At 41.5% G+C, this 15,298-nt stretch overlaps 1 protein-coding gene across 11 annotated transcripts in view; it reads left to right on the forward strand.

The window, feature by feature from the left end:
- TIAM2 (TIAM Rac1 associated GEF 2) overlaps positions 1-15,298 on the forward strand; it is a 224,380-nt gene that overhangs the window by 60,434 nt on the left and 148,648 nt on the right. The gene's annotated exons all lie outside the window — the stretch shown is intronic.

Below are 15,298 nucleotides of genomic sequence, written 5' to 3' on the forward strand. Positions count from 1 at the left end.
TCATTAGCAATAAGAGGACGGAAGTTAATGGAATAATACTTTCAACTTCCACGTGGGTGTCTAAACTCAGTTAAATTGTCACTCGAGAGGGAGGGCAGGAGATCTTCAGATTCATGGAGAAAGAGTAGGCTTACCACATACAAACCTAAATTGTATTAAATTTAATTGGAATTAAAAGGAAGAAATGGAATATAAAATGCCTTGATGAGCAAAGACTTTGGGGAACATGTATACGTTTTAACAAGCATTGAAAGGCATCCCACTGTTGATTTTGAAAAATAGGTTTTTAGGGTGATTAAAACAATGTAGATCTAAAATAATAGACAATAGTAACATTGAAGATGGTAAAGAGGTTACTGGAGCTGAAGTGTTTTAAGGTCCATGTATTGTTTAGAGGAAGATAAAGGTATTGATCACTTTTCCACTTTAAATCGAGTAAGCGTGTCAAAATATTTTGAAAATACTGCCTTCCTAAATTTTTTTTCTGTGGAATAGTAAGTATAGCAGCTCCACTAAGTGAATTTGCTATATGTGGCTTTAAGATATTTGTAAATCAATATTAAAATAAAGTATCATTTAAAAAATGTCACCCAATGAAAATTTGTTTTTAAGTAGTAAATAAATCCAGCTATAATGTGAATAATCACTCTAATTTAGCTTATGTTTGGATATAGGTTTTTCTGTCGGATTCATGTACCTCAGCCATTAGAATACTGGAAAGTAAGGAAAAATGATTATTGAGGTCTATCTGGATGTGATACGGGAGTGTGTGTTGCACATGAGCCAGCCGTGGTCTGGAAGTGTCCAGAGCCCCTTTCAGCCCTAAGAGTCCATAAATTAAAATACATTGTTCCTATGTTTTGCCTTTTTAAAAAGCTGTTACTGTCAGTTCATTCTAAATAATGCTTAGAGACGGTCTCAGAAATAGGAGTTAGGTGAGGGCAGGAGAAAGGAAATTGGGAAATTATTTGGTAGTGGCGTACCATAAATATTCATAGGTATAAAAGGCGTTTATGTTCTCCATAAGAACAAAGTTTTTAAAATACAGTATTGGAATTGTGATAAAAAGGATCTGCTGAGGTATTAGTCAATGAAGTACTTGAGATTGAATCGCTACAAAGTACCATTTCAGGAATCTTCAGAAGACCCATATTTCTGGGCCGGCGTTTTCCAAAGAAATGACCTGTAAAGTTCCTGAGGGGTCAGTTTTAGGAAGCAAGGTGTGATAGAAGATTAAATTAATGTTTTAGTATTATATCTTCAGGGATGAAAATAAAGATAGTAAAGTATTGACTTCTGAACTCAAGTTTGGGATCCATCGTATGAAATCGAGATTTTGATTTCATACATGAGATTTTTTTGCCCACTCTCCCTTAATACACATACATAATTTGAAAAGGTCTTTTGTATAAGGAAAGAGAAAATTTGGGGGTGTTAACAAACACATTAGAGGAGTGTTAGGTGGCCCAAAAAATCAATCAAAATGAACCATTTTCTTCCAGTGTCTTTTTATTTCAAAAATTGTTCAAATTATGCTTTTATTATTTTTTTCTGCATGTTCTATGCTCCTGTCTCATTGGTTCTTTTTTTTTTTTTTTAAGATTTTTATTTATTTATTTGACAGAGAGATAGCGAGAGCAGGAACATAAGCAGGGGGTGTGGGAGAGGGAGAAACAGGCTTCCCGGGGAGCAGGGAACCCGATGTAGGGCTCGATCCCAGGACCCTGGGATCATGACCTGAGCCAAAGGCAGACGCTTAACAACTGAGCCATCCAGGTGCCCCTGTCTCATTGGTTCTAATGGATCTCCTTGTTGTTCCTTTCTTGGGTCCTGGGAATTCTGACTTTTTGCCCACACTTGCCTACTTCCCATATCTGAGTCTTCTTCCTTATTGAAATTTTCCATGACTCTCGGCGATTTCTTTGTACTCTGACCAGTGACAGTGTAATGATGCCACCCATTTATCTCTTGGCCAACTTTCTCTTCAGTAAATTTATTGTTGTCAAACAGATTTATAGAGTTATTGCAAAGATCATATAGAGAGTTCTCTTGTATAACTTACCACATCCAGTTTCCCCTGACTTTAACATCTTACCTTATTACTGTACATTTGTTACGATGCACCAATATTGATACATTATTATTAATTAAAGCCCTTACTCTCTTCAGATTTTTTTTTTCCCTCCCTCTAATGTTCCTTTTCTGTTTCAGGAGACCATATTCCTTTTTTTATTTTTTTTATTTTTTTTTTAAGTAGGCTCCATGCCCAACATGGAGCCCACCACGGGGCTTGAGCTCACAACCCTGAGATCAAGAGTCCGAATGAAGCTCAGCTGACTTAGCCACCCAGGTGTCCCAACACCGCATTTCTTTTAGTATTTAACCTCCTCTTAGCTGTGACAATTTTTCAGACTTTTGTTTTTGATGACCTTGACAATTTGAGGAGTATTGGTCAGATATTTTGTTGAATGTCACTTAATTTTCTGGTTAGACTGGACTAATGTGTTTTTAGGAGGAAGATCACAGAGTTGAAGCACCGTTATCATGTGGTATCAGGGGTACATACTATCAATGTGACCTATCACTGTTGATAGTAACCTTGATTACCTGGCTTGAGGTAGTATTTGCCAGGTTTTTCTACTGTAAAGCTACTCTTGTTCTCTCTCTCTCTCTCCATTCTGTACCCTTTGGAAGAAAGTCCTATGGCAGCCCTTGCTTAAAGAATGGGAATTATTCTCCACCTCCTTGAGGTCAGAAGATCTACGTAAAGTATTTATAGTTCTGTGTGGGAGATTTAGCTGTTCTTTCACATTTACTTGTTTATCCAATCATTTATATCAATATGGATTCATAGATAATATTTATTTTATACTTCAGTTTATAATCCAGTATTACTTTATAGCTTAAATTGTTTCAGTGTGGTCCATTGGGAGCTCTTTCAGTTGGCTCTAGTATCCATTTGATGTACCTCATCATGGTGGTTTCTCCTGCCCCAGCTGTAGAATCAGCTATTTCTCCAAGGAGCCTTGGTTTCTTTGTATTAGAAACCAAGAACCTGGGTGTTAGGTGTGCTTATTACTACTGGGATGTTGTTATATGTGTATTTCCTTTTCCTCCAAGTAGATTAGTGGCTCAACCTGCTCCATCTCAGACCAGTTAGAATTTCTAAGGGTGGCACTTGGGCATTCATAGATTGTTAAAATTCCCCAGGTGATTTTAAGGTGCAGCCAAAGAAGCAGGTCTGGTCCTATACCCTTAAGGATAAGGGTTGCTCATATGTGAAATAGATTACTGGATAAATATTTGTCGGTATGTCATTCATTCATTTAGCAAACATTTTCTGAGTCCTTATCACCTGCCAGGCACTATACAAATCACTAGAACAGACTCAGCCCCTGACGATAAAAATGATTGGTAACATTCACTACCATTATTGAAAGCATACTGTTGGCCAGCACTGAGCTAATCACCATATGTTACTTCATTAAATCCTTGAACAACTTGTCTCAGGTCTGTTTTACCAATGAGCAAAATTGAGAGTCTGAAAGATTTAAGTTACTTACCCAAGATTACATGGAAAGTTGTGGAGCTGGGGTTTGAACTGAGATCTGGCAGATCTCCAAAGCTCATGATTGTAATCCCCCACTGTCCTGTCTTAAGCCCCTATAGGATGCTGACCAGGGTAAAAACAGTACAGTACTGAATTAAGTGTTTTGATAAAAGCACAGAGGAATAGTATCCAACAAATCAGAGAGTGTTTAATCAAGGAAGACTTCCTGGAAGAGAAGGCATTTGACCTCTGTTTCAAAAGGTTATTAGGAGCTGGCTATGCAATGTGGAAAAGGAGAAGATATTTCAGGGATCAATGCAAGGAAATTAGAATTGGTTTAATACTGTTAACTACAGACTTTTTTGGGTTTCCTCAGTTTTTCCACTAATGTATGTTTTCTGTTCCAAGGTTCATTTCATGAGTCTACATTGCATTTAGTTGTCATATCTCTTTAGTATTCTCTAATCTGTGACCATCTCTTGGTTTTTATGACCGTGACATTTTTGGTGAGTAACGATTTGGAATTTTGTAGAATGTCCCTTTGTTGTGTTTGCCTGATGTTTTTTCATATTAGATTGAAGTTACTGATTTGGGGCAGAATATCATAAAGGTGAGGTGTCCTTCTCTTTGTACCATATTAGGGGCTTATGATAACAACATGATGTTAACCATGATGACTTGCTTAAAGTGGTGTCGGCCAGCTTTCTCCACAGTACCATTATTATTTTTCACTATACTTCCGTAGAAGCAGGTTACTAAGCCCACCTCACACTCAATGGGAGGGGATTTAGCTCCACCTTCTGGAGGGAGGAGTATCAAGTAATTTGTAGTCCTGTCTGAAAACCAGCATGGTGTTTTGCAAATTTGGGGGGATGTACTTTGAGGCATCGCAGATATTCTATTTCTCTGTAGTTTTGTCCACTGCTTTTAGTATTTATCCAGCCTGAGCAATATGACTCCTGTTCTAATGATTTCCTATATTCCTCATTCATTCTACATTGAATAATTGCAGTTCTTTTGTCAGTAGGATTTGTTCCTTCTACTTATTTGTTTGATTATTTTTATCAGTGTGGACGCATGGCATTTATTTTATTCTTTGGGTTATAACCTAGTCCTATCATTATTAGGTTCACATTGTTCCAAATTTGGTGATTGAAAACTCTTTCAGTTTGGTTTCTGTGTCCTTTGGGCGTTCTGGAACTACAGGATATGCTTGGTTCATCTTTGGTTTATCCCTACTTCTGCTTTGGAGTTAGCCATTTCTGCAAAAAGCTTTGGTGCCTTTTAGTTGAAATGGTATTTAGAAACCAAGATCTGGGTGCTGCGTGTGCTAATTGCTCATGGGAGGGTTGTTGTTGCTTCCAGGCTCACTCAATGAACAGAGGTAGGAAATGTGTGTACATATACTGACCTATGTATACACACATCTGCATTTCTCTCTCTTCCTTAAAATAAACGAGTTCACTCTGGTATCTCTGACTATATATGTCTATGTTTCTGTATATGTATATGTGTTAAACGTGAGTTTATACTGATATATGTGACCACACACACACACACAAGTATAAATAAAATTATCCAAGACCCCAGGGTTCATTCTTTCCTTCCCCTTTTCTTCTTGTGGAAATCTTGGCTCCCATTATCTACAATTTATTTGTAAATTTTTTAGTCCTGTATATGTAAAGTAGTTTCAGAATTGCCAGATGGTACTCCTGAGAGCAATAGATTTACTGGCTACAGCAGAGTGTTTATATAATTTTTGTTTCCTGTTATTAGCTTATAGTATCAGAGTTCTGAGTTCCAAAGTTACTTAGGTCAGCTTCTTTCCCCCCCACCCACTGAGTGAAGTTATGTCATCTACTTACATAGTTGCATTCCTTTTTTGTAGCCTCCATTTTATCCTGAGATCCCCTGACACCCTCATTGATTTTTAAAAATATTACATAACAATTTAGTTTACTCTTTGTGGTATATAGTTCTGTGGGTTTTGATAAGTGCATAGAATCATGTATTCACCCCAGTGCATACTAAACAGTTCCATTATCTTCACCTTCTTTGTATGGTCCCCTGCTGCCTGGAAATCACTGATTCTCTACCAAGAATTTTGCCTTTTCCAGAATATGTCATATAAATGAAGTTCTAAAATATGCAGCCTTTTTTTTTTTTTTTGTCCTGGCTTCTTTCACTTAGCAAAATACATGTAGGATACATCCCATTTATTGGGTGAATCAACAGATTATTCCTTTTTATTGCTGAGTAGTTTTCCATGGTGTGGATGTACTACTGTCTTAAAGAATCATTGCATTCTCAAAGAACATTTTGGTTGTTTCCCGTTGTTGGAGATTATGGATAAATATTTCCATACAGCTTTTTGAGCATGAGTTAATTCATTGGCAAATACCTTGGAGTGGCATTGCTGGGTTATACGATAGGTGTGTATTTAACTTCATAAGAAACTGTGAAACTATTTCCATAGTGCCTGTAATCATCTTGCATTCCCACCTGTTGCTCCACAGCCTCACCAGCATTTGATGTTAACGACTTATTTTAAAAAAGAGTTTAGCTATTCTAACGTGTAGTGATATCTCCTTGTGGTTTTAATTTGCGTTTCCCTAATGACTAATAATGGTGAGCCTCTTTCATGTGCTTATTTGCCATCTCTATATCTTCTTTGATTGTGGATTCAGATCTTTTGTCCCTTTAAAAAAAACTGGGTTATTTTCTTATTGTTGAGTTTTGACAATTTTAAATATATATTTTGGATACAAGTCCTTTATTGGATATGTGATTTGCAAATATTTTCTCCCAGTCTGTGACTTGTAACATTTTTTTTTTAAAGAAAATAACTGGTTCAGATTTAGTGGTAAAGCAACATGATTTAATAAAAGGGGTCATGATTCAAGACTTAGAAATGCAGTAACAAGATCTCTGCATCAAATTGTAAATGATACTTTATTTTTTCCACAATCAACTAAAGAGCAGTGTTTTAGTGGTTGATCATACTGTGGTTGATCTCGTTCCTGTTTGTTTATACGACAGCCTTACCGTGATCCCAAGGATGGAGTGTGTGTGGGTGTATGCATGGTGTATGGACATGAACAATTATGTGTACATTTCCTGAAGTCTGTCTTGATCTGAGTGATAGTTGCATGAAGTGTGTGTGTGTGTGTGTATATATGTAAAAGGTTATGGAACTGTGCAGCTATGATTTTTGCACTTTATTGCATGCATTTTGTAACTGAATAAAAAACAATGTGTATGTGGATATAAGGTGGTGAAGTGTTGGACAGAAGTAATAAACAGAAGAAAGCCAAACTTTTGTAGAAAGAATGGATGGATACATATGGCAAAATATTTATTTGGAATCCCATACGATTATCCCATGGAAGATACAGAGCTTAGAAGAAAGATGCTAGACCAATATATGCCTCATGCAGAAGACTACATACCTTATACCTTTGAAAATGGATGGTTTTCTCTTGATGACTATGAATGAATAAGTAGCCTAGAGACACGGTTGCAGGGTTTTATTAACAGTCTACAAACTTGGGGCATCTGGGTGGCTCAGTTGTTAAGCGTCTGCCTTTGGCTCAGGTCGTGATCCCAGGGTCCTGGGATTGAGCCCCGCATCGGGCTCCCTGCTTGGTGGGAAGCCTGCTTCTCCCTCTCCCACTCCCCCTGCTTGTGTTCCTGCTCTCATTATCTCTATCTCTGTCAAATAAAATCTTAAAAAAAAAAAAAAAGTCTACAACCTTACCTATAAATTTCTTTTAAGCTTCTTTGACTCTGTGCTGTTTGGTAATTACCCAAAAGAGTTCCTTTGCCAGTGTAGGAACATGGATGTTATTGGTGAGTGCTGGAATAAGTTAATGTGAAGTTCGGTACCTTACTTTTCAGAACCGAACCTGAAACGTGTAGTCCAGCGTTTTTTGTTTTTTTTTTAAGATTTTATTTATTTATTTGAGAGAGAATGAGATAGAGCGTGGGGGGGAGGGTCAGAGGGAGAAGCAGACTCCCCGCTGAGCAGGGAGCCCGATGCGGGACTCGATCCCCGGACTCCAGGATCATGACCTAAGTCGAAGGCAGTCGCTTAACCAACAGCCACCCAGGCGCCCTGTAGTCCAGCTTTTATGGCGCTGGGATGTGCAAACTTCATAGCCCATGTAAAAGCGAATGGTCTCGTAAACATTGCTAAAAGCATAAAACCCTGATAAGTTTATGTATCTGGCTTGCCTGTGCCTTAATTGTGATTGTGACTATATTTTGGGCTGGAATTTGAATATTTGACCTCCTCAGAACTTTTGGTTTGGCCCAGAACCAAGTGTAGTATAAGAGCTGGCGGTAGGCCTGCAGGGGAGCGTCTCACTGCGGAATTTTATTACCTCGGTGGAGACTTTGTGTCTTTGTTTCTCCATGGGGGCAAAATGCTTTTGAGTAATTCCAGGTGGAGACTTGACAGGGTTTGAACATTAAAACTGGGTTACATAATTATACTCCATGGCCCATGTGATTAATAACTTGTGTGCAAGCATATTGAAAATAAACAAGACCTCCTTGTTTTAGGTTATGGATTTATCCTGAGCTCTAGTTACTACTATAGTGAAGATAAATGTCTCATTTCCTTCCCCCCCCCCGCGCCTTCTCCCTCCTCCCTTCCACCTGCCTCTCCTCTCTCCTCTCCAGAGTAGGATATTGGCAAAATTGATTTTATTCATATAAACACACTGTTAAACCATTTCTTTCTAGTTTTGCTTATATTCTCACAATGTGAATTCTATAAATAAGCCTGTGGAAATCACTGTGTTTCTTTTCTTCTTGTCCCTATGTGACCTTTTTTTTTTAAGGTTTTATTTATTTGTCAGAGAGAAAGAGCACAAGCAGGGGGAGCGGCAGCAGAGGGAGAGGCAGGCTCCCCGCTGAGCAGGGATCCCGATGCGGGGTTCCATCCCAGGACCCTGGGATCATGACCTGCGCCGAAGGCAGACCCTTAACCGATTGAGCCACCCAGGCACCCCAATGACCTTCTTATTTTTAAATGAAAATTTAATTTTAATTTTTAAATTTAAATTTTTAATTTTTATTACAAAAGCAGAACTTTTTATGTTTTCAAGCGTGAATTTATATTTGAAGGAAAATAATGACGTATAGTACAAAGGAGGAGTGGTGCCTTTTTTGGCAAACTAACTCTGATTCCAACTCTGGCCAGGTACAGGCCCTCAAGCCAAGTTTGGCAGCCAGTCATGCTGCTAATCTGTGTTAATAACCCCTGGTTGTAGACTGACCCAGTCTAGGTAATCTGGAGACAAGGTATTTGATGCATACCTGAAAGGCCTGATGCTGGTTTTCAGACCGTAGCATCTGACTTTGGAAAGCCGGGCTGCACTGTGTAGCCACCCCTGAGTAATGGGCCATGCAGAGTGGTCCTGGGCCACCCCCACTGCACTGTCACACTCACCTTCCCTCTTTCCGGCCTCTGCCGTCTTTCCGGCCTCCTGCAGGCCACTTTCAGCTTCCCCGTGAAGACACCTCGCGGTTTCTAAGCTGAGCCTCTCTGTCAGATTCTTATTTTATTTACATCACTTTTCATATTTGTTACTGTTTATATCACATCACCTGTGAGACTGTGAAGGCTTAGAGAATGGGCAGAAATCAGTCTTGCATGGTTCTGCGCGCGGCCTGCAAGGGCTGCTTCCCAGAGGAGGAGGTTGTGTGCCCACACAGACATTCCGAGGGGCCAACCAGGGAAGCTTGCAGTGGAGGGGCCTCTGTATTCTAGGGCACTTCCGCAACATATTTCTGGTGTGTGCTCTTGTATGGCCTGCCTTTTTTTGGGAAGTTTTTATTCCTTTGTAATAGGCTTTGATTTCAGAAATGGGAAGCAAGCCCAGGTTTTAACAGTAAACTGAAAGATATTTGGTGAAATTCTTTTTTGATACCTTCCTGATGTCTGTTCCATTGACATAAAGATTTTTTGATTAGTTCTTTACAAATATTTCTATTTACGATCTTCCCCACCTGCTGGATTTTCAGGCTTATCAGGAAGGCCCTGCAAATCTCTTCCAGTGCGGTTTCAGCAGTGTAGAGCCCCAGTTCGCAGGATCCTGGAGACCCAGTCGGGTTGTGGGAGCTGGCTCGAGACTCGGCACAGAGTTTACATGCAACAGGGTCACATCCTGATATTGGAGGTTGCACCCCTCAGTTCTGAAAGACCTCTGGCCATCCCACTGCTGGGATTTCACTGCCATGGGCACCTGAAATTTCCCATCTCTTGCCATGTAGCTTCATTAAGACTTGGCTGGGAAGAAAGAAGAGACTTGGCAGGGATCTCCTGACTTTCTCCATTTCTGGAGCTCCACCCCCCCCCCCCCCCACTAACAACTGCTCAAGGCATAGGACTCTGTCCACCTTTAACATTTATGGGAAAGGTGGAAGAGGCTGTGACATTTCTGTCTTTCCTTTCTCCTTCCTTCATTAGTCTCTCTAGATCACTCTCTCAAATAAATAAATAAAATCTTTTTTTTAAAGGAAAAAAAAAGAAAAGGGGAAATATAGCACTCTCTCTCCACAGATATGAATTGCACTTTCTCTTGAGACAGAAGTGGTGGCAGTTCGTTTGGGTTTTAAATAACATTTTGCTTTTTTCCCCACTCTGCCATTTTTATTTGTATCTGGGTCCATCTTCCTGTCCTACATTGTACTAGATCATAGTTTAATGACTGGAACTGAATCTGCTTTCCATTTTTCTCCATGTAACCATAGTGGTGTCCTTATGCACAATAAACATTCCCCAAATCTTTAATTCATGAATCTTACACGGGTGAAGACCTTAAATTGAAGGGATTTGACAGAACTGAGCTTTGTGTATGTAAGTGCCCCATTTTGCAACACTTTGTTAGTTTCTGATGTCCATAATCTTAGGGAATTTATGGATACTTTAGGATTAGGAAGAGGGCTGTACATATACTCTGTATCACTTAGGTAATGTCTTGAGGTTATTTTCACCTCATGGTCTGCAGTTATTTTGAATGTAAATGTAATATTTGCTTCCAGTGTCAACAAGTATCTTTATTGATGTTCTGGAGGCAAAAATGGTGCTTGGGGACCCATGCTCAAGATATTAAATATAGCTACATGTATTATGAATCACATAATTACTCTTCTCATTATAACAGTATAAACATTACACTCTTTTTGTTATAGGAACCACTCTCCCACAATTCTGAGTGCCCGTTTGTGGAGAGACCCTCCCAGGACATCATAGTGGAATTAACTTTATTTATTTGTTTTTAGTAGTTTCTATGTCCAACTTGCAGCTCAGACTCACAACCATGAGATCAAGAGTCTTACGCTCTTCTGACTGAGCCAGCCAGGTACCCCTGGAATTAACTTTCTTTTCCCAATTTTTAAAAAATACTCTACCAGTGTTATTGGAGAGAAATTACATTTATGTGAAAAAAGATAATGATATTGCTCCCACTATTACCATTTCTGAGGTTCTGTGGTATATCAGGCTCTGTGCTGGACACGGGACACTTAGTGTAGTGGATACCCAGTCTCTGAGCCACATCGTCATGACCCACTTCCATTTTCAGACATATCTTTGAGGGAGTGTCTGTGTGGTTTCAGATGCACTTGGTGGTGACAGCCTTGTACCTGCTTTCTGCCCTGGTTCCGGTGCTGTGGGCGTCCGTGTGGTGTGCACACAGATCGAGATGGGAGAGTTAACACCCCTGGGCACAGCCTGAAGCTAGGAGGGGACAGAAGCCAGTGGACACATGCTTTTGCCTTCTTCCCCCAGGGACATTTCCGGGTGGCATCTTCATGGCTCCCAGGAGATCCTGGTGGAATTGATGCCCTGTTGTGCACAGTATTGGTGACATGCGCTTGGACTGGCTTTCCCTTCTTCCCTGTTTCGCTCTCCCTGTTCTCTCTCTTTCCTTCCTCCTCGGATGACTTCCCTCATGAACTGTTTGTACCCATGGCCTCGTCTCAGGCTCCATTTCAGGAACACCCAAACCAAGACAGTGGTAAAATTTGTTCCTTACCATCCTTTGAGTTTAGAGTGAAGTAGAAGAGATATACGTTGGTGAGTCACATGGTAAAAATACGCTATCTCCACCTTGAAAAGTTATTTGATGGAAGAGGCACCTGTTTCTATGAGAAGTGGACCTGACTTGGCTTTGGGGATCAGGACAGGTAATAATTAGGCTGGAGTGGGGTCAGGAGGGGAGAAGATTCTTTCAAGTCAAGCAAAGGCGTAGTGTGTGCAAAGGCCCTGTAGCAGGAGAAAATGTGGTTGTAGCCTGAGGAGGGAGGAGGAGAGTGCAGAAGGTGAAGCCAGAGAGGCAGGTAAGAGTTGACCATGCAAGACTTTGTCCTCTTAAGATCTTAGTCTTCGTCCAAGAGCACTGGGGAGACCCCAGAGGGGTTTTACAAGGGGATTCGGGGAAGCCAGTTGGGGTGCTGTTGCGTTAGCCTAGGAGAGCGATGGTGTGGTGGGGTGGGCAGGAGCTGGAGAGAGCCGGACGCACTGGGCAGATACAGAGGAGGAGCAATCAGCAGGTGTTGGAGGCAGGCTGTGGGGTGGCTTGAGGAGGAGGGTGACTTTCCATTGCCCTCACACCACCGGGTGGAAGTGGTAGGTTGGCAACCTGGAGCTTGGAGGAGAGAGGTCTGTGCTGGGTGCTTTACACACATTAAGCGTGTAATCACCGCAGCCCTGACTAAGACAGGGGCGGAGGCCGACTTAGGTCCGGGACTGCCCTTCCCTCAGAGAGTACTTTCTCTCTCTGTTGACTTCTACACTACCAGCTCCCCTATTCTGGTTCTGTGAGTGAGGAGAACCTGCCTGGTGACTTATAATCCTTTATAGCCCCTGGGAGCTGTTAGTAAACACATCAGCGGATACTCCATTGTTCGGTTCAAGAGAATCCGAGAACCGACTAGTGCTCCAGTCAACTGGAAGCAGATAGCCACCCCTTTGAGGAATCCTGTCAGGCTGTAGAGCAGCGTGTATTTACAGATTGTCTCGGTAAAGTGTAGTCCTCTGTGCTGTTTGAAGTTAGACACCAAAAGAAAGTAAGAAGTAGATGCACACAAGGAATTACATTGTCAAAGTGTGGAAGAAGTTGATGGCCGATGTGGTTGTACACAGTCGTGTATCACAGCTCAAATATATAAGATAGGTAGGTGTATAATATATATATGAAATATATAAGAAAAGTAAAAACAAGTTCAGATGATTTGCTGTGTCCAAAGTTTTGAGTCATGATGTAGCTTCCCACCATTATGTAACTAAAGGCAATGGAAATAATGGGATATTGAAGAAATAGATTGTCTTTCTGTTTTTCACCTGTGCCATGAATTTTATCATCCTACGTATCAACTGCACTGTGCTATCTGGACAGCTGTTTCTTTTTAAAGTTGAAATTTGGTTCACTTTGACTATTCAAAAAAAAAAACAACCCTATACTGTATGGTCTGTATTCATTAAGAAAGGTTTCTGGCAGGCATACCCTTCCTGTCTTTAAGGCTGTTCTTCAGGAATTTCTTTATGATAAGTTAAACTGGGAAATGATAAAAAAAAAACCAAGGGCAGAGGGGCTTCAAAACACGAGGTAAATTAATTGTCTTAGTCTTTTAAAGGAAAATTTATGTTGGAATGATGATGCCCTGAGGAGGGGCTGGACTCAGTTCCCAAGAAATTTCCTTTATTTAAGTGTGTCTTTACTGCTAAGCCTCTGGTTCAGCTTGGGCTTTGAATGCATAAGCAATATATTTTTTTTAAAGCGTGTTTGCGCATTATAGACATGAATAGGTGCCCTTTGGCTTCCCAGACAACTTTGGGGCATGTCTCTCTGTGATCTTCATCAGGACGTGGAGACTCTTGGACCAGAAGTTACTTTGGTTTTCTGGATAATAGGAAGAAAGTGGACGGAGCATTTTAGAATGGTTTATTAGATTAAACTGCTGTATTCCAGAGCACGGATTTATTACGTCATTCACTCATTGAACAGTTATTGCTCATGCAGACTTTTCCACGCCCCATGTTAGGAATGCTGAAGAAAGTCTCCTTGAACAGAGTTTGTGCCCTAGTGAAGCAGATGGGCCAAGAGTTTCTGCAAAGTGTGGTGAGTGCTCTGATAAGAGATTTGACCCCAGAGCAGTGATATGTCTGAAAGTAAAGGTTGTTTAGCCCTCGACATACATGATGTTAGGGAGGCTGTCTCAGAAGAGCCATGTGACTTGGTCTTGGGAGTGAAGAGGCATCTGCCGTTGAAGCAGAGGGGGGCAGGTTAGCAGGGAGGGAAGGCGTGGAGGCACTGGGGTACATGGTGTGCTATGGGCTGCAGGGAGCTGCCTTGGGGGCCGTAGGAAAGGAGCTGGGAGGGCCAGTGGAGTTTCCTTTGCTATGAAAAGCAGTCTGGGACTTGTAATCATATTGAAAGGCTTCAAACCGGAATGTAACAGGATCAGACTTGTGCCTTAGAATTTTCCTCTGGCTGCTGTATGGAGGGGAGATGGTGTGGACGGAGAAAGGACTAGAAACAGGCAGCAGGAAGCAGTAGAGGCAGGGCTGGGGTCAGCTCCTGCAGGCTGCCGAAGGACAGGGAGTCCCATGTGAAGGAGATAGTGAGGAAGGAGGAACCTGAGGATTTACTGGCACCTGAACTTGAAGATGAGGCAGCCGCCTGCCTGGGGTAACTGACAAGCTTCTGTCTTGTGACAGTGGCCAGAGGGGGCCAGTATCCTGGTTTGGGTACCCAGAACGGGGTTATTTGGGGGCAAGGTAGGGTTGGAAATAATAACTTTAGTTTGGGTCTTCTTGATTTTGAGGGGGCACAGCCAGTAGGTCTGGAAGAGCCCTGGAAGCTGGGGATGGAGCCTCGGCTGTCGTGAGCAGTGGTGAAAGCCATGAAGCCACCCAGAAGGGAGGATGTTGAAGGTGGACAGATGCGGGCCAAGCTCAGGCTGAGCAACATGGTGGAGATGGGTGGAGGTGTGGGGGAGCTTGGGAGGGAGGCGGGAAGTGGTGGTGGAGGGGGCGGGGAAGTGAAGGAACCCTGTAGAGAACAGGTATGCAAGAAGTTGTGCAGGGAGCATTTCTTAGATTTTGTGACAAATGAAAAGCGTTCCTGGAGAAACGATAGTCAACGGTTAGAATTAAACTCCATATTTCTTATTAGGACCTCAGTCGGTTTTCTTTTAGACGCCACTTGTAAGTTAGGTTTTTATCATGCTTAAAATTTGCTGTTCAAGTTGAAACATCACAGAACTTTATAAAAACCCTGTAGGAGATTGCATTATTATCCATTTTTAGTTGTCCATGGCTCTTTTCCTGTTTCTTATTGACTAGCGTTAAAGAAGGGCCTGAGACTATAGCCAAGTCGGACTCGATAGAATTGCAATATGTACAGATGTTTCTACTTCACTTGATTTCCTCTGATTAGAAACCCTGCTTCTCAGAGGGGGTTCTGTGTGCTTAACCTGGATTTACAGAGCCAGAGGGTGAGGCTCGAGGTCACACCCACCACTGCAGCCAGGGAAAAATTAGAATTGAAGGACTCCTGTCTCTGTGTAGCAGCTAGCTACCCCACCGCCCCATAATTAAAAGTCTATCATAGTTCCCACTTCAAACGTAACATTTTCCTACCTGTAGCAGACACCCTCAGAAGAGAATTCTGAGCCTTCCCATAGGGCAGAGTGGGAGTGCTTCCCAACAAATACTCATTAGCTCCTTTCATCCCC

Source organism: Callorhinus ursinus, unplaced genomic scaffold, assembly GCF_003265705.2.
Source record: "Callorhinus ursinus isolate GAN/ISIS: 27379988/994484 unplaced genomic scaffold, GSC_fseal_2.0 scaffold6, whole genome shotgun sequence".
NCBI lineage: Eukaryota > Metazoa > Chordata > Mammalia > Carnivora > Otariidae > Callorhinus > Callorhinus ursinus.